Below are 21,887 nucleotides of genomic sequence, written 5' to 3'. Positions count from 1 at the left end.
GAATTTGAAGAAATACTTTATAAGCGAATTCTTATTTATAAGGTTCCTAGCTTTCTGTAGGAATACAGAGCAATAAGTAAATGCGAGAAGAAATAGCAAGTTTGTAGAGTTTGTTGCGTAGATTATTTAATAATTCAGTTATCATTTATAATTATGCATAGATATACACACAATAATAGTATATATAAGCGTGTTCCATGGCACTTTTTCTCATCAGCGAAACTAAGTAAAAAGAAAGAAAAATACGGTTCTTATTACAATTTAATTGAGACAAAGGATATTTAACCTGTCTATATACAAATTTTATTAGGATTCGTTCGACCGTTTAGTAGTGAAAACAAACAAATTGGCATCGCATTTATAATACTAGTCGTATGGACCTAGACATAGAAAGCACTCAGACTAGTACAAATAAACGTACTAATACAAATGCCTGTATTAAACAAGAATTGAACCAGCGACCGACTAAATGTAAGGCAGTGTGCTCAACTGCGACACTACCAGGGTCGTCAAATTTATTTTCATTTAAATAAAATCAAATCGAAGTTATTAGGATAATGTTGATGTTTTTTTTATTCCAATATAAGAATAATTATCGAAGGTTCAGTTGAGGGCAAACGTTTTTGGGGTGGATCATCAACGCGATGGACTGACATTATAAAAACGGCTACACAGCAGTCCATTGTACAATGTTCTCGTACAGCCAAAAACCGTACCAGATGGAGGCAAATTGCGATTAGCTGACCAAGGACAACGAATAGATACCATCATGAAAACCACGACCACTCTGTCAAGAGTGTATGTACTAAAGAAGAAAAGTAATAATAATCCGGGACAATTCACACATTAAATTATTTGCTTATGATGTGGTGTATATGTATGTAATATGTGTGCTGGTAACCACAGAATATCTAATAGTAGAGTAACACGGAGAGAGAGCGGCGCGGCCTCCAAGTGACGCGCTCGGAGGTCGTGTCGACGCGCGCTGTTTCCTACCACTAGGCAGACTCAATTCGACGGAATAAAACTCAATATATATACATCATAAAACTCTATACAGACGGCCCCGGTGGTCTAAAAATTTAGCACACCGATTACTTCCTATGGTCAATTCAATTCCTCGCACTTTACAAGGATTTCATGAGTGTTCATTCGCTTTGTGAGATGTTTAGAGATCCTCCTTTTAAAATCTTAAAAAGTGGAAGTTGAAGAGAACGAGTCCCTATTACCAAAATCTACTCCCCTTCTCTCCAATGGAGCATTCAGAGGCATTATCAATTGTCGAAGTATGGTCATCGCAAAAACTTGACCAGCCGTAATACTTGACATATCACATTTCACAGTGCAATTACAGCTACATGAAACGAATCTTTGGGGGAGGCCTATGTCCAGCAGTGGACGTCTTCCGGGCTGCGATGATGATGATGATGATGATGAAACGAATTAAACTAAAACTAAAAGTTTACAGAAAAAATGTAAAAACTTTCAGTTATCAAATAGATTTGAACTCACGTCTTTGAGGTTTATAATATGGTGTAGTAAACCACGATGCCACGCTTTCCATCTATAAAATATTTATAGATCCACTCGTACCTATCTGTTGCATAAACAAAGTCTGCCAGCTTAGTACTGCAGTAAAAGAACTGCAGTGCACATAAAATGTTTGATCCATTAATTGATACAGCCGGATGAATACCAAATGAAGTGCGCAGCGGAATCAGTTGGTATTTACTAGTGAAGTCTTCTATATTATTGAGAGTATGTAAAGCTAATTCAAATTATTACTAATTTACCTCATTTTCAACGAGCACTTTTTTATTTTACGAAATATTAAAACATTCAAAGTTTGGATGATGGATACAGAAGAAGCAAAGGACGTATGTATAAATCGTAGCGTTTAATATTGAATGAATATGGAATGAACTCGCATTAACGGTATACGCTGGCGGGGCACCGGTGGAGAATGAATTCTGGTCAGTTAGCCGATTGTGGCGAATTTACCAGTAATTACTCTTTATCTCGATGGTTTCCAGAATGAGCCGTGTTGTTGTAGACCTGATATGGTACATTGCATATCAACTTAGTCGTATAGAAGTAGATATATAATTAAACTCTGTACTACATTAGCGTATAAGCGCAAGCTCAGATGAGGCCAGTTCCAATAGTATCAGTTTGTCCAACAATATAGAATGTTCAGTTATATCACTACTTTGTGGACTTTGTTAGTCCACAAGTGAGGAATAAATTGTAGTCGTTAGCCAATCGTGGCAAATTTCCCAGACATTATTTCTCGATGGTTTCCAGAATGGGTCCTGTGCAGGGTGACCAGGCATGGTACATTGCAGTCAACATAGTTATGAGAAAGTAGATGTATGATTAAATTCCATTGATTACATTTATCCATCAAAATAGAGTACAGTTGCATCACTAGCTTGTGAACTAACAAAAAGGGTAATTGTTCTCAAAGACACAGAAAGTGTAAAGACAAAAGTCTTTCACGGAGACCATAAACAAAACATGCCAATATAGGTTACGCGCAGTTAATCTCATTTGTAGCTGATTGATCCAAGGAACACGCTACTAAAAATAATAACACATAGTCCGCGCGTGGCGTCTAGCGACGGGCAACGGGCACTGTAGGATTCGCGAGAGACGGGCAATCAGGGCTGCCAACATCAAAGCATTTAGCCTCGAACCCAAGAAGACAAAAATCTCGTGTAATCACAAATTGGCCCTGTAACCTCGTATATCATCGTATTTTTGACTTATTTCCGAAATTCAACGGAATAAATATGTGCTCATACCAACGACCAAAAATGTAGAACAACACAAGTATCCTGATACAGTTGTCATCCTTGCGTGTAATAATATTGAACAGGAATGCTTACCTTAATTTTTTAACTGTTATATCAGGCAAATTAAGGAAAAGTTGGAGTCGTGTCATATCAACAACTAAAGAGATTAATGGAAAATCAGGGAAAACCGCAAGAGCTCCACTGACAAGAGCCCGGCTCTTAAATTATGAATGAATGTACAAAAATGGAAATAATCTCTTGTTTGCCTTAATTTTTTGCTATCTCCAAAGAAGGAAATAATCTCGTAAATTAACTTAGCTTTGCCATCCAACCTCGTACATCACTTTGCTCTACATGAGTAGTAGCTATAGTTCGTACTACTTAACTAAAAACAAGTACATAAACTTAAGTAGGCTCAAATTTCGTACAGATTTTGTATCTTGTACCCAAAAATCTCGTAACCTGTACGAAGAAGCTCGTACGGTTGGTATCCCTGTTCGCAGTTGGCGGGAAATGCATTACGCGAACAGCGGGCAAACGTGGCCACGCTCTACCGCGCTCTCGATCTGTTTTTATGGTTCAGTCATGTCGATGAGTTATAAACGTTGTAAACTTATAATTGATGTGGTCGGTTGGTTTAATACTCCGCTATGGATCCACGTTTTGATTTCTATTAAAATAATACGTATTTAATAAAATAACAATAATAATTACCGGACAATTCACACAGCGCCAGCTAGTTCTGAATTAATCAGAGCTTATGTTATGGGTACTAGACAACTAGCATAAATAACCAGACCAATACAAACAACCATACTCGTGAATACAAATGTTTGCAACGTACGAGGAAACGAATCCGCCACCATCGGAAGTAAACTGATAGACCACCAAGGGACTTTCTACAAAGTAGTCTATCTACCACTGTCTTCACATATTTCATGCATACCTTGCTTTTTGTTAATTGTGTTTCAATTTGACGAGAGATATGGCAGTGAAATTTCGGTACTGTATAGAATAGTTGTCAAGGCGACAACTAAGTGATGCCAACGCATACAGTCAACTGTGGTCTAAATTCTACCAGCTGCATCAGCCAATCCAAATATATAAAAAAAACAGAGCTCTTTCTTGTATCGAACAAGTTAATGTATTTTTAATTTTAATTAGCATAACTCGACTTACGAAATGCATTATAATTTCCATGACGTAGATACAACGGTATTAAAAGGACAAAATGGACACGATCACTACAGTCATTATCGTATCTATCTAACTGAAGGTTGTTCTCGGCCGAAGTCAATATTAAAGACATCTAATTCTTTCGCGTTATTATGTTTATATATATAAACTAGCTGTATCCGCGACTTCTTCCGCGTGGAATTTAACTTTATTTTTCTAAAATAAAAGTACTCTAATAGTAATAAGCCTAAGTTACTCCTTATTATATGAGCTAGGTGCCAAAAAATATTCCCGTCAAAATCGGTCCAACCATTTCAGAGATTAGCCGGAACAAACAGACAGATAGAAAGACAGACAAAAATTGTAAAATGTTTATTTTGATGTATATACCATATTTATATTTATATGCACGTAGTAAAAAACTTTTACTTTCTTAAAGGAACAATTGATTTATTAAATGCGTAATGTTTTAAAAATATATTTCATGAATGATCGCTCAGTAATTCATTTTAATATATTGTTAATTAGTAAATTTATTATAATTATGTATGACATTCAGTAAGAATATAGACAAATATTATTAGACAATATTAATCTATTCGCAATTTGACCACAGACTAACAATAAAATGTCTGTCAAATACATTTTCGTGTGTGTAATGTTTTTATTGATTTAATGTATTTTTTATGTACAATTAAAAAAGATATAGCATTTTTGTGCTCCTTTTCTATTTAAAGTTTAATTATTCATACCCCTCTGACTGCGCAATTTTCGTAAGGAATTCAAAATTTATGCATTACATATATATAGATAATTATTATTGCATAATTAGAGCCATATCTTTTGTAGAATGCAGTCCAGCTTCCTGAATTCCATCGAAATTGTATTAAATTTCCATTACATACTGATTATACTTAATTGATTGTTAAAATTAGAATTTAATTAGTATTTTATACATTCGTGATTATAAATGACAATCAAACAGATCCAAATATAGTTTCACAGTAGTTTTATACTAAGGGATTGACCCTGCCGACCCCGGTTCGATGCCTGGGGCGACCCAAGGACATTGTTATGTATGCGTAATACTATTATGTATAAGTTATTGTATTTAAATGTATACGTCACAGTCTGTATAGCTGTGTACAGAAGAATTCAATTAGTCACATTGTTCTTTATCTATGATATACGTTTGTGTTCACATTTAGTATATCTAGTATCTATGAAATACGGCATCTTGTTAATTTATATCACGTATATTTTTACAGGCGGCCTTAATAGTCGAGCGGTTGGTAGCTCACCGCGTTATTTCCAATGGTCGCGAGTTCATGATTTACGATTATATTCATGAGTAAGATTGTTTGTATCGGTACATAAATTATATATATGTATAAGAGTTATTATATGTGTATTTACAATATTAAAGTAACTATGTACTTATATCAGTTGTCGAGAATCTATAGCATAAGCTCTGCTTAGCTTGGTAATATATAGCCCTGTGTGAATGGTCCTAAAATATTGTATTATTATAATAGTTTTGCAGGTATGCTTGTATCTAGTGACTACTGATGATACCTACGACTACGGCCACAATATTAGCCTTGAACTTAATCGTATGACCAGTGGTATAAGATAACGGGCTACTGTACTGTACTCTGTAATTGAGTCTTGCAAATCTTGTCACTGATTCTGACAGTAATATGACCAAATAAATGTAATACTTATTTATTAACAGTTATACTTTGTGGTAATCGAATTATAACAAGAAAGAAAACATAGATATTCTTATCTATACATATATACTAAAACTATAGAGGTCGAATTTCTGTAGATAGAAAAAAACTGACCTGAAAAAGGGTAGTAAGGGGTTGAAAACGGAGATGAAATGTTGTATGTAAGTATTAGTTTTTTAAGTAGAACAAGGAATCTTTTTGGGATTGTAATCTAACTAAATATATTTTCTTTATTAAGTTGAGGTCACTAAAAAAATAACTATAATCTATATTTAGCTAATTTAGCAACATGTTCTATGAAACATTTCGCCGCATTTCCAGTTAATTATGTCAAAAATCTATACAATTCACATAGTCCTCCGACTGAAGGGAACTGGGGATTGGGGTTGTGACAATGGAATTGAATTTGTTGGTTTCTTAGATTTTGGTTAACTTGGAATCTTAAAAAGTCAACCAGACAAAACGTAAGATTATGTATAAATGTATTGATTGATTTTTTTAACTGGGTTAATTTGGAATCTTCACGGCTCAACTTATTAACATTTACGATTTATATATAAATTTTTATTTTGTTGAGTTATTAGAATTATTTGTATTCATTACTTTTTGAACATTTAATTCAGACACATGTATATGGACGCGAACGTCTCAGGTTTGATGTTGATGCATAAATCTGCATATCTGAGTAAAATCGTTTCATTAAATAGACCTATACTACTACCTAGGTACATCTGTGGTTTGGTTTGAAGGTTTCACAATTATTCATAGAGATTAATAATGTACGTAGTACGTACTAGTGTTTTGTGTGTGGGTTTGTTTATGTTTCATAATAATGATAAGGCCTGTATTGTTTATATCCGAAGAAAATAATTCACCTAACTGATATTATAGTAAATATACACAATAAATATGTTGTTATTTGTGCAACCCTGCCAGAGGCTTAATGTGTTTTTATATTGATTCAACACGTGTATAGTTAGCCTTGGTGTTGCTTTAATAAATAAAAAACAAATATATAGATATATTTTTAAGTATTACAATATCCATTAATTAATTGGTCAGGCAAATTATTATACTTAGATGTTATATTTTACAATGTACTTAAATAAAAGTAAATTAGTTAAATTTAATTTACGTCATCGTACTCCCAGTTTCCCCTCCCCTTCCTCCCCTGGCGCTTCTCCCACCATCCTTCGACCCCCTCCCACTTTATTCTCTTATCAATCACTTTGACCGATTATTAACATCTAGTATCGCTACAATACCCTTCAACTACCACATTACTTAGCAAATGATAAGTAAGTAAATATAGATTGATAGCTGTTGAATATTACAACGAGGTCAACTAGTTATCTGATAGATATAGATAGTTAGGTACGTATCTAACTATAGATAGATGCAAAATTGCCAAAACCAAACTCAACCTTGTCAATACCGTAACACTATTATTACAAGGTTACACTGTAGGACGATATTGATATGTTTATTTATAGGACTATTATAATAATCATTCAGAAGATCACAAATGCTCAATCAACTAATGATAGGTACCTCTTCGCCTACATAGACCATCTCGTGGCATGTAGGTGTGCCTATATATTGTTTTATCATTACAAATTCAGAACTCTCCACAAGAATCAATTTATGAACGTCAGTGGATGCTATTTCAATTAGTGCGTGCCAGATGCCTTTCCACAGCAAACCTGTTTCGGTTCTTTTCAACGAGCCGCTTGAGCGTAACCTTTGTTTCTAATTTATAACACCGCATCTTGTATAATAACACCTAAAGAGACATTAAGTCAATTAAAAAATAAAGCAACAACTGTCAGTGTATACCATCGCCTAATTTTATTATTCACATTATGTGCCTACGTGACATAAAATCAATTATGGGAAAAAAGTCACTGAAACAAAAGCAAACTCGATTGGGTCCCGGCAACAAAAAGTTTAGTGAAGAGTCGCCTACCTGCTAATTAGACAAAGAGCTCGCTGCCCGCTATAGCCGTGTCAGCGACAACACGATCATAAACATGCACACACATACATCCGTGGTCACAGTAGTGTACGCGGGAAGCGATCGAGAAGTAGCGAGTGAACGGGGGATTTGTGCGTCTAGTCGCGAGCAAGTGACGACGAAGACTGGGTTCAGTGATCAGTGCCTGCCCGCAATGCAAGCGGCATTCGACAACGGGCACGAGCGAGCGAACAGCTGATGGCCCGAGCGGCCGGCTGCCTGCGCGCACACCTGTGTGCTTTGCCTGCACTCTCTCTTTCTCGCAAACGCAACATCTTGCCCTCAAATCGTTGTGACGTTCTATGGAATGAACCCCGTGTGAACGTCAATGATGTGGCAGATAGCTGAGCTACTGATTATGTCTGTCAGGCTGCCACTGTTGCTATGCATTGCTGCTGATATTCATTGTGCATTGCACACAATTGTTACTATATCACTTGTTGGATCGATTGCATCCAGATTATGTTTATTTGGTACATTTATTTAATCCAATTGGTGAATGTCTTCTGGTTTGGTTTTATGATTACGTGATCTCAAGTTGGTATCGTTGCGGCGAGGTATCACCGTACGTGACACTTTCACAACTTCGTAACAGCTACGTACTGGATCAACATTTGCATGGCGAACCTTATCTGCAGTATATCAGAATTTTAAAGATAATAGTGCAGTTTCTGGTTGATATTTTCAACATTAGAATCACTTTTTGAATCGAAATCATGAATGATTTTTGTATTTATACATCTTATATTTGTACTAATACAACATGTCTTCTATAGAGTACATTATGGATTAGAGAATTCAACAATTACCTAATTAATTAATATTAATTAATAATGACGGCTTCGAAAGAAAAGAAACTGAGGAACTTCGAAAGAAGAAAATAAAACAATAAAAGATAGGCTAAAAGGATGTCGCCACAACGAAGACAGATATTCCTTTTATGTTTAGCACACCGCCTTAGTTCCGATGGTCGCGGGATCACAATCTGTGTTTAGCTTAGCACTTGATGGCCCTGTGTTAATTGTCCTGTGATATTATAATTGTCTATCTATTGGCTATCAAATTAATGCCAATAATCATTCTGTATACTTAGCACGGTCTTAATATATATTTAGTATAAATACAGTATATTTATAGTATATTAGTATATATTTCCTAATAGAACAACAAATCTTTCTGCAAATGCAAAACCCTTGAGTAGATACAAATATCTTTGTCTTCTCTAACGTTATAAATTCGTTTTCCGGATCCAATCATATACATATTATAATTGTAGCTCAGAACCCGACTTATAAATGCATTTGACTCATATCTGACCAATCAAATTGAACTCTATGTCACTAACGTAAGGTTTATTTTAATCAGGTATCATTTGTATTGCAGTCATTCAGCGCATGAAAATTGAGCTCTAACTAAAGTGGCCTTTAAGTCCCAATTAATAAGGTTTAGTTTGTTTATTATGTGATTTTTTTCACGTTAGTTTTCTTTTTATTTGCTGCGAGTGTCGGCATTGTTATAGCATGTATGCACTATAAGGTCTGTAGTTTGTCATCAGTGTTAATTCATAACGTTCCCATAATGAAGACCCAAACGAGGGGTTATTCTTAATACACAGTAATTCATAAAGTATTTTATTTGCTTAATATTTAGTATATAATACTAATATTATATACTAAATATAGGCATATATTATTTTAGTATTCATAAAAAGTGTTTATTACAAATTATATTAATGTGTACCACGTTATCATAGTCATAAGGTTTATTTTTTTTATAAATTAGTGACTTATTGTGTATTTTTAATACTTTATAGTATTAAAAATAGCATGTTGTATATATATTATAAATTGTACTACTTCTGTTTTTACTAAAATAAATATTTGTACGTGTGACAATTAACTATTTGTTTAAATAAATAAATAAAAGTAGCCTAAGTTACCTGTTGTAATATTAACATGTGAGTGATAGTTCTATTAAAATCGGTCCAGCCGTTTCTGTCTCTTTGTTTTTTTTTATTTAAATATCGTATATACATTTAGAAATAGCTGTTAATTTCAAATTACCACACAGACACTTCAATTTTATTTATTTGTATAGATTTGATTGGGAGATCCTTTCACCGTTTAGTTTATAAAAGGTAAAAATATATACTATCACATTTATAATATTAATCATTACTATAGTATAAAATAAAGTCGCTGTCGCTGACTGCCCGTCCCTATGTATGCTTAAATCTTTAAAACTATGCAACGGGTTTTGAAGCGGTTTTTTAATAGATAGAGTGATTCTAGATGAAGGTTTATATATATAATACATGTACACCCGTGCGAAGCCGGGGCGAGTAACTAGTGCATAAATAAATTACAAGTACAAGATATTGTAAAATATACTAAAAGGTACTACACATTTAAGTATGTTTTACAATATCTTGTACTTTATTTCACTTAGAAATATCATAGATATTAAACTATTCTTGTTCTGTTTATAGAAATTCAACGTGTCCATATCAAAGCAAGAAAACGTGCGTTTGAACGATAAAGATACTTAGCAATATGGCGCAAATAAAGCGTTATTCTTTGACCCTTCATTTAATAGTGTAAGGATATTTAAAATATATATATATGCATAGAAAACACCTAGACCGCACACAGAGAACCATAGTCAAGAATGTTTTGTACCGAACGAGGAATCGAACCCGCAACCGTCAGAAATAAAGCGGAGTGCTAAATTGCTAGATTACAGAGGCAGACATACATAGGCGACGGTTGCCACACGTGACGTTACCCACAAGTGCCCATTCAGTTACATTAAAAAAACTCCTTCATATAACTTCAGAATATAAATGTAATAGACCATTCCATATATTATAAATAAATATTCTTTCATATAATCTCGAAATATAAATGAAATTCGAAGACGATATTTCAGATTGTAATTTGTATAGGTTATAGTCCACGAGCCAGACGCTGTTTTCGTCAATTAATCCTCCCGGTCGAAAACTTCTAAGATGGTTCTGAATGTTGTGTAATGAAACTTATTTATTTATTTGAACCGAAAATAATTTGACAGATTTACTTTTTATTTTTGTGAGGGTGCTGCTTCTCAACAAACCCTCGAAACCGCAGCCAACTTTCACTAAGCATCACAACACAACTATCATAACCATCTTAGAAGTTTTGGCCCAGGAAGAAATCGTCGTCTTGAAGAGGTCGTCTTGATTCGCTCCTGGCTTGGGGGCTATTACGAATGGGTATGCTCTTCAGCTGGATTTTTATTATTCCTCATATAAGTTAGTAACGATTTCGGAATGTATGGAAATCAAATTAGATTCATAGTGCCTACGTGGGCTGCATACGCCCACCAATACGTCTAATCTACGGGAATTATATATTTAACTATTGCATACTTAGATACCACCAACCCTGTTATTTTCGAATAGGATAGTCAGAGGAATTTTACGATGGGAATTAATTTTATAATAATAATATAGTAACACAAGATAATTTACGCTTGAATTTAAATAAATAAGAATCAAGTATCAAAAATAAAAACGAAAATAATAATAACGCTGTTCTACGGGGAAAGTGGATTGTTAATAATGTGGACTGACCCATTGCTAGCAATGTACCATATCAGGGTGACTTCCACGCGGTTGCCCCTGGAAACCATCGAGATAAATTCTTGGAGAATATGTCAAGATGAGCTAACTGAACTTCATGATCATGTTAACATCCTACACTGGTGCCCCACTAGCGTAAATCGTTAGCACAGTCTGGGAAATCATTCCATTATCATCTATAAAAAAAATACAGATTGTCAGTCCCCCATGCTATAACAAAAATTACACAGAGCCAAGGTAAATAGAGCTTGTGTTATAGATTCTAGACTACTTAAATACACTTTTTTGTAAATGCATACATAATATACGTATGAAACACCTAGACCCATACAAACAATCATACCCATGAATACAAATTGAACCCGCAGCCATCGGAGGTGTATTCAATCGCTACACCACCAAGACCATCAATGACGATGATGATAATGATCATTTAAAAAGCATTGGTGTACTTGTCTCTAATCGCAAAGAAGTGTTTATCTGGACGTGTGTTAAATTTTCAGGACTAAACGGCTGAATGAATCTTAATGAAATTTAAAGTGACTGTAGATTGTATTAGGAAGACGACATAGACCATCTTTTATATAAAAAAAAGCAGGCGATCTGGCGGTTCACATATATAGACAGTGGTATAGATACTGAATCCCATCATTTACTTTTTTTTAATTCAAGTTTAAGGTTAGCGATCTTACAACACGCGCCTCAGGCAGGTGTTGTCTCCAGTATGGAAATAAGCAGCTGTGGACAGTGATACAAGATTAGTTGTTTCCCCATAAAATGCGGAGGATTATTTTGAACTTACTTAGGCCTAAAACTTAATGCCAGATTTAATCATTTCCCCACAATTTTTGGAAGATTTTGAGGGGAACAAATTTTTGGCACTTGGGCCTGTGACTTAAATTTTTTATTTAAGCAGGAAGGCAGGGCGGGGTGGTAATTGAAGATTTTTGGAGTCCAAGTAGGCCTAAGACATTTTGAAGGGGTGTATATTGAAGTTAAGGATTTTTAGAGGGCTAAAAACAAGAAACCAAGTTAAAAAGAACAAGAAAATGTGGTAAAACAGGTGGCCCAAGCATAAAGTCATCATATTCACAAACGCATCGAACAATTAAAAAATTGAACGTATTTATGGCGGAATCTTAAAAACCTATATAATTTAGAAATTTCCGATATAATTTGGGGAATACTGCCTACTCATCTAGCAACACAGGCTGTGAGCAAAATGTAACGTGTATGTAGAACAGATGTAAGGACTTAAAATCTGCACTTAAGCCATAGTATGCTAAAAATATAATTAAATCACGGCCATTTTGTCAACTGACAAGATAAGCAACGCCGATCTTTTTCCAATTTAGTGTTTTTTTATTATTTACATAATGCACAGGCATAAGCTTAACAGAACCGATATAGACATTTTAAATAAAAAGTATTAGGTAATTGTCCAAAACCATGATTATTCATTTTTAGAAACAATATCAATACCACAGACTATGTGAATACGTACAGGTTGTAAGTTTACCAAAACAGTGCCAACACTAAGCAACTTAAAAAGTTACGAATTAAATATAATTAGACTAGACTTTATTGACTCATCTATATGAGTATATGATATATATTTGTTTATTTTACTTATTTTTATAAATAAGTAACATAAACAAATAAATATAAACTATTTATATTTTTGACGAGTCTTTCAGCGCGGCTCGTCGAGGTTACTTGTGACCAAAGAAAGAGATGGCAGCTCCTTTATTCAAAATGTAGGGATATTCAAAGAGCGATAATGTAGCCACGCTACCAGATCTTGGGTATCCTGCCTCGATGTGCCGCATTAGATTACAATGATTGTTTTTTTTTTGTGAATAGATGCATTTGTATGTGACATTGACAAATAAAAAAAGAAAGAGAACTCCCCGGTTAACAGGTTTATGATCATTTTATATTGTGTTACTGGAAAATTTGTTAGAATTGACATGTTTTTATGTTGTACCATTATTTTAGAACTAGCTGTTCCCGCGGTTTCAGCTGCGAGAAATTTATAGCCTGTCTTGTTCTAATGTATAAGCCATATAACCATAATGTAAAGTTTCATCAAAACCCGTTCGGTAGTTTTTGCGTGAAAGAGTAACAAACATCCACCTATCCATCTATCAATCCATACTCACAAACTATCGCGTTTATAATATTAGTAGAATAAAATATTACCTATTTATATGTACAGGTAACTACATGTTTAAAAGGTATACAACCAACTGCATCAAAATAACACACACATGCAACAATATCTTAAAAGCAACCAATATGCAATCATATAGCAATTGCTCCAGGATTGAGATTTGAACATCGGTTTATATGAATCAATAAAATTTGTTTGGTATAACCCACTCAATTTAATAAACCTCTCATGCTGAGAGCGTAATATTAATGAACTAATATATTTAAATGGGATGCGTTATAATGAGTTAGTGTGTGGAGATATTTCGAACACACTGCATTAAACGTGTAATATTTTTTTTATCAATATACGAAATGGAAATATACATATGTGCATATACGGGCGTAATCCATGCTGGCATGATGCCTGAAGGCATTCTCCACTAGTCAACTACAGCGCTGAATAAACATAATCTACTAGCTGTTCTCACGGTTAAATCCGCGTGAAATTTTAATCTATGTGTATGAGCTATACTATTGTAAAGTTTTATTAAAATCCATTCAGTTGTTTTTGCATAAAACAGTAACAGACATCCAGCAATCCATCCACACATATAAACTTCGGTTGGACCGATTTTGACTAGACTTTCACTCACAGAGAGCAGATGTTGTTAATAGAAAAGTAAACTTCGGAGCTACTGCACCAAAACGAACTGATTGACTTGATTTTATGTTGGTAAACTCTTAGATATATTTTTAGTTTATATTATTGTATTCTACTAAAATAAAGAACGAAAAAAAAGAAAATAAAATGTCGCCACTTTATCCGTGAATTAAATATATGTACATCACATGCAATACCTACTTCCGTCGTGTCTTTTTTCCACAAGGACCTGAGGCGCCATAGTAGCGTACGGCACGCATACCTGATGTACCAGACTAAGTTAGCAGTATAAAACGAGAGTGGTGGCTAATGTAGCGCTCTGTTCCCCCACCTGCCTTTACAATAACGGAATGCTAGAAATTACATAGTGTAAGGGGTCTTTTACAATAAAAACATGTAGTCATTTGCCCGACTTATGTTTTTTATTGTTTATGTGTTCATATCATTCGATATTTAATTTTCGAATATTTTCAAATTTAATTTTAAAAATAGAGGTGGATTGGCGGAAATTGCAAATTGTAACCTTTTGCATTATATTTAAAACAGTTATTTGCTTATTTCATCTGACTATCATATTTTTTTTTAATTCGATGTGTGCAATAGTTAAGTTATACATTTTTCATATATGACAAATAAAAGTAGGTAATCATGGTCGTAACATCTGGTAAGGCTGTGTGTGCGGGACATTTTATTTGTGCCTAAAAATCGGAGCATCTTACTGCTATTACTGCAAGTTTTTAAAGCAAAAATGTTATTTTGTTTTTAAGTTATAAAAATATATTACTTCTGGAAAGTATAGTGCAAAAAAAGTACATATATTGTTCATTATTATTTATTTTATTTCCTATGTTCATTTATTATTACCTCTCCTACAGTAACTAATAAATGTTACAAATAAAAATACATTTTTTTTTAAATTCTCCACGTCCCTGTGCATCTGTTGTAATTAAATTTGCCGTGACAATATGTACATTTCGTATTACATTATCTAATATATAAATATCTCGTCGCACAGTATTATTGATCACCTCAGAAGTGGCTAGGCTAATTTTTATTAAAGCTGTTATATTTAGTATGTCTGAGAATAGGTCGTAGGTTATTTTTAAACTACTAAATTTTAAGGGTTGCTTTAGGTACCGAAAAATTATTTATATAGCAAAACAATGTTTGCCGGATAAGCTAGATTCTCTATATTAAATAATACCTACAATTAGTTCAAATATTGTATACTATAATTTATAGTACGGCTGGGAACCCTATCTGACAACGCTGATTGTTGCGTCCTTGTACTTATTATTACGCCTCAGTGGTTTAGCGATTTACCACACCGCCTTCCGATGGTTGCGGGTTCGATTCTCGGATGATGCAAACATTTGTATTCATTAGAATGATTATTTGTGTTTTTCTGAATGTTCCCTATACCTTTTGTGTGTATTAACAAAAAAACTATTTTTAGTATTTATATTAGTTGTACATACGGACTAAATACCGCTGTGTAATTTTTTTTATAGCATAGACGACTAACAATCTTCGTAATTTGTAGGTGCAACGTTATTATTTTCTTTTTTATTATTATAACTTTAAGCTTAGTATTGTAACTTCATGTGTATTTAGGTACAATGAATACAGATTAGAAATACCGATTTTAAATTTTCGACTATGTGTGAACCGCACTAAAAAGTTTGCATCTACAACTGTCAAATAGCTGTGTCTAAATGCATCCGCATTACAAAATTCAGGCTCAAAATTTAGTTTGCAAGCTATTAGAAATGTAGTTGACATTTACAAAGTCAATTTGGTATTATGAATGTAGAAACAGAATGCATTTTTGATTCGAACACTTCCGTTCTAGAAAATGTGACCTCCACAACGAGCCACGAGCTAGGGATGTGAAATAGCAATCGATTATAATAAAAATACATTATCGATTATTTAATGAAATATCGGTTGTATTGATCGATCTGAATATATAAAATAGTATTTTTTTTAGAGACAATTTTTGTAGTATCGTATAACAAACAAGGAATATAATTACAAATATATTTAGATTATTTTACAAAGAACAAATGGTTTTTATCCTTTATAACGCTACGAAAAACAATCGATTTATTTATAATCAATTTTGTACAAAGTTTCATCCCTACCCAGTGTACAGCCGGAAACTAATGTCGATAACGAGGAATTGGAATGTATAGTACAGTTACCTGCATTTACATGTGAACATTAGAAAGAATAATGCTAGTTTCTACCGGGAACAAATATATATAGCCTATTGAGGCTTTGCATTGGCAAGCAATGCATTTACCTATTAGATTGAACTCCACGAGGTTTCTAGAAGCCATTGTGATAAATTTGTCTCGATATACTAACCCATTCTCTCCTACCATCTTCATTTGATGCCTTGTAAGCGGTTGTCGAACAGCAACTTTGAAATTAAAAAATAATCAAAATAGGTTCACCTAGTAAGTTCAGAAGTAACGGAAATAAAATGTACAGTCGAATTGAGAAACTCCTAGTTACTTAATGGATTTATATTATTTTATTTAATTCCGCGACCATTAGCATGTGTGAGACAACAAATATTCAGTGCGGAAACTAGACCACCGGTACTGGAAGCGTTACGACCTTCTCTGTTGGTGATCAAATTCCGACCGTTATTGAGTCTGCACCTATATTCGAAACGTGTTTCATCTCTAAAGGCATCATTAGGCATTGAATAGAGTTCGGTTATCGCTTGGAAGTCTAGTGCCGACTGTTCGGAATTTTTTGAACTCCTCGTTTTTTGAAGTCGGTAAACATAAGCCATCCAACATACTCGGCGACGCATCGCTACACTTTTTTATCAAAATGCCACATGTCTGACCCGCCGCAGTAGATATTTCACAAAAAAATATTGCTTTTATTAGTAAATTTACTATAATTTAATGCAGATATTGTTTGAACTAGATGACAATCAATTTCTCCAATAATTGCACAATATCGAAGTAAAAAATCTAAATTTAACTTTGAGAAATTTCTTAAGAATATACAATTGAATTTAGTAATAATTATTCGATCTTCTTTTGCCTCGAAAGTTGCTGGTCGTGGCGTATAGGGGAAATTAAGAAAATTAAATTTCGCGCGCTAATTATATATTTTAAAAACTATTCGATTTTCATTTTCCCTCCAAAACAGCGGTATGTTGCTGGTCTTAGCATTTGGGGTAAATGAAGAAAATTAAAGTTCGCGCGCTAATTATATATTTTAAAAACTATTCGATTTTCATTTTCCCTCCAAAACAGCGGTATGTTGCTGGTCTTAGCATTTGGGGTAAATGAAGAAAATTAAAGTTCGCGCGCTAATTATATATTTTAAAAACTATTCGATTTTCATTTTCCCTCCAAAACAGCGGTATGTTGCTGGTCTTAGCATTTGGGGTAAATGAAGAAAATTAAAGTTCGCGCGCTAATTATATATTTTAAAAACTATTCGATTTTCATTTTCCCTCCAAAACAGCGGTATGTTGCTGGTCTTAGCATTTGGGGTAAATGAAGAAAATTAAAGTTCGCGCGCTAATTATATATTTTAAAAACTATTCGATTTTCATTTTCCCTCCAAAACAGCGGTATGTTGCTGGTCTTAAAAATGAAGAAAATTAAAGTTCGCGCGCTAATTATATATTTTAAAAACTATTCGATTTTAATTTTCCCTCCAAAACAGCGGTATGTTGCTGGTCTTAGCATTTGGGGTAAATGAAGAAAATTAAAGTTCGCGCGCTAATTAAATATTTATGCTCGAAAAAATTGTTAGTACGGAACAAATCGAGAGTTAAGGGAGACGTTGAGGTCAATACTCTGCCATACTGTACGCTCGCGCGCTAGTGTGCGTGGTTTGAGCGTAGAGGTACATCCCACGTGACCCCATTCAGGACATCCTTCGACTTAGAGGATAGAAAAAAAAACAAAAACCGATGAATTGCGTGGCGAATTCGCATACGAAGGGTTCCGAATAGTTATTGTAGAATGCTTTATTTTTTTTATATGATAAAACTAACTAATTTGCGCGACTTTGTCACATATTGGTCGATAAGTAGGCTATAAGACACGAAAATAATTTTCAATTTGAAATAGTAGTTTCTTCTAAAGTGGAAAATTTAATCATTTTTAGAAAATAATTTTTATGGGGACAAGGGGATTGTTAGTAATGTGGACTAATGATCCCATTGCTCCACACGGTTCTATCTGGAAACCATCGTGATAAGTTCCCGGTGAATTTGTCACGTTGGGCTAACTGATCTGACTTCATGTTCATCCTATTATCCTCCACTGGTGCCCCACCAGCGTAAACCGTTAGCGCAAACGGGTGCAACATTCCATTATCATCCTCTAAAAAAATATTATTTTTAAACCACATAAACTGCCACGTGATCAATTTAATATTTATTAAAAGTTTATTTTCATGTATCCACTTTGTTTCTCGGTAAGCTGTTCACTTTCACAATTATTATACCTAGTTTTAATCACGATAACGATGGTGGACCGGTAAGTCGACTGCACTAATGGTAGGTATGAGGTCATATAATAAAATATAAATACAAAATATAACTCCTAGGAGTTACTATACTATATCCATACCAATATTATAAATACGACTGTGTATCTGTCTATCTGTATGTCTGTTTGTTGCCATTTCACGACTATAACTATAATTCACGGCTGAAAGGATCTTAATGGAATTTACATATAATAAAAAGATTGTATCATGAGGATGAACAAAAACTATTTTTTATCTCAAAAATTATATGAAATAGGGCATCGAAATTTGAGCAACCGAAGTCACCATTGTATTTTTATATAACTCTATAAACTGAAATTTTTCTTTTTTTATTTTCTTTAAATTCGGACACAAACTGTTCAAAGTTTATGGATGGAAAACGGATATAATACTTGCAACACTTAAATGCATCGCACGCGCGCTGTTGACCCCTATAACTAGTGAATTAAAAAAGTTCTCTGTAATTTAACTGTACTATTCACCCTTCGAACCGGACCATGCAAGCCGCTTAGTGACAGGACAGTTTGCGACAGAGATCTCCTGTGTAGTAGATATGTTAATACAATTGGGGTTAATCCTACTTTCTAAATATAGATAGTTAATGTTGGCGAGTATATAGGTAATCTATTTCTTTTCTATAAACTCGAGTCACTCTATGCATAACATTTAGAGAAAAAGCAATTGACATTTTTATTCCTTAATTTAAAATTTTCCAAATAAAATTCTTTAAAAATACAACTAGCCAAATTGTATATTTAAACGCACAATATCGATTTATTATAAGTACATTAAAATTACGTACCTACATGTATCTACATACCTACATATTCTATTTAAGATAAAATTATAAATTATGGAATAAAAATGTGAATTGCTTTTTCTGTAAATGTTATGAATGATGAATTTCTGTAAATAAGGAATAAAAAACAGAATTCTACTTAACAAAATAAAATGAAATTCTAAATTTAAAATAATATGAAACATTTGTAACGGAACTAGCGTGAAAATGGATATAAAAGAAGCCCACAAAACAAGCACGACGTACGTTCTGTGATAAAAACTGTAATTAACATTCCAGGATCATTCGTTTCATCAGCTAAGTAGAGTGGAGTAATGTCGTAGAAGTTTAAATTTCGAACGCGACCGTCCGCCATGATGGCGATCGCGCGCAAGGTTGGCGCGAACACCGCCCGACGAGGTCATTGTACATTGAGTTTGATGCCCTAAATACCTAGCTAATTTATACCTAGGCTATAGAATTTTTTTTCGTCATATCGTAATTATTACGTAATTTTATGACATTACGATGTACGTTTATACCGCCATACATATCGATTTAATTAGAAATAGGTAGGTTACCACGCAGAAGTCTCGAAAGTGATTTAAACCTTGACTTAATCGACAAAAGTTTGCTTACGTTTCAACGTCGGGCGTTTCAATGTTAAAACTCGTATAAATCTGTTGTTAAATACAGTACCTATACTTATGTATCGAACAACAGATTTGTTTAATATTTTACGTAAACATTTATATATAGTGTACTTACATTTTCTAGAGTCTATGCTACAAAATAAGATATAATTTTATTGTGTAGCGTAGACTTTGACGTCTTTGGTATCCTAGCGGTTTAGCACAATGCCTTATATTGTTCCAATGGTCGCGAACTCAATTCCTCGCATAATATAATCATACCTATGGAGGTATTCAAAATTTATTCATAAGTAACATTGTTTGAGTGTTTCAATCTTTATAAAGACGACTGAAAAAAATATGGATGGATTGTGTGAAAAATATGGATGATATGTATAAAAGGAGATTAAGCTCAGCTTGTAGGACGGTACCATAGAGCAGAGTGGAAGAAGATGATATACTGCGCCGATTCCAAATGGCATGAAGGCAAGGCAGTAACTAGATTAAACTAGTTGTTGTAGAGCGAATTTGATCGCTTAAATTAGCTCATTTTACTGTAGAATTTTTTCACTCACAATGAATAACAAATCGAATTTAGTCAAAACTAATTAATACACATTAATGAGTGTTACAAGTAATTCTAAAATATAACACGCTGTTCAAACCGTTCCTTTGTTTTTTTTATCAAAAGTTAGAATAACTGAGAGATAATTCTTTTTTTTTAAACGCCTACATAGATTATTTACGCTCTGGCCACTCACGTTCCGTTACAGGTTACTTAAATGCCTTATTAAAAGAAATATGAATCAACGACGTGCATTTATTTTAACATTTTTAATTGATGATGATGGCACGATAGTTGACAATATGTTTATTATATATTCATTTAAATTCATCCAACTTTTAATAGTCAATAAGGAATAAACATCTAAACATTCATTGTTATACAAGCAGTAGTAGTATTCTGCAACCTTGCCGGCATAAATTACCATATAAAGTGTCCTATCTTTAGTTCTAGAATGTTATCTATCTATGTACAAAATTTATTCCAATATACCAAATCATTTAAGCATAATTTATTTTATATTTAATACTCTTTATTGCATCTTTAAAACAATAAAAAATACTAAAGAAAACAGACTATTAAGAGTATGTAGGTACAAAAGGAGATCTTATCGCTTAAGCGATCTCTTCAAGACAACCTTTGGGTAGAGGAGAAAAGACAGAAGGTTCCTAGCACGATACACAGATTTGTATTCATCTGTATAATTGTTTGTTTCGGTCTGGGTGTTTTTATGTATATTATTTATATTTTTTATGAAGTTACAAAAAATATCTAAGTTTTTATAAGAAACATCCGTTGTCTAGTACCCATAACATAAGCTCTGCTTACTTTGGGACTAGATGATGTTTTCTGAATTTTCCAAAAGCATTATTTTATTAAGCTTAGACGATGAGAATCTTACAAATGAATGAACCGCTGCGTTCAGCAGATGACTTAAACGTTGTGAAAGGAACAGTGGAAGCTATTTTAGATAATTTTACTCCGCAGCCTTCATGCTTGCAGTTTTAGATGTACGAATATAATTATAATACGTAATTTACGGCACTAATAGGATTTTTTAATAAATTACTAGGAAATAATAATTTAAGAAACACATTTAAAGACGTTTAAATAGTAATATTTGCACTCATCAGATTTTTTTAATTAAATAACAATTTAAAAAAATATATGTTACACATTAATAATATTATGCTGCAGAACACACGTATCCACAATATTTTAACTTAC

At 33.5% G+C, this 21,887-nt stretch overlaps 1 protein-coding gene across 2 annotated transcripts in view; it reads right to left on the bottom strand.

Annotated features, from left to right (window-relative positions):
- The window catches only part of LOC131855625 (uncharacterized), an 82,430-nt gene extending 74,575 nt beyond the window's left edge, over positions 1–7,855 (bottom strand). For both annotated transcript variants that reach the window (XM_059206917.1, XM_059206918.1), the window contains exon 1: positions 7,671–7,855. The gene's annotated coding sequence lies outside the window, so the exon portion shown is untranslated. The remainder of the gene's footprint in view (positions 1–7,670) is intronic.
- Between the last annotated feature and the right edge of the window lie 14,032 nt (positions 7,856–21,887).

This window comes from Achroia grisella, unplaced genomic scaffold, assembly GCF_030625045.1.
Source record: "Achroia grisella isolate CSIRO2021 unplaced genomic scaffold, CSIRO_AGI_Agris_v1 utg146, whole genome shotgun sequence".
NCBI classification, from domain to species: Eukaryota; Metazoa; Arthropoda; class Insecta; order Lepidoptera; family Pyralidae; genus Achroia; species Achroia grisella.
Note: the sequence above shows the minus strand (reverse complement) of the source record. Positions and strands in the feature narration are given on the sequence as shown.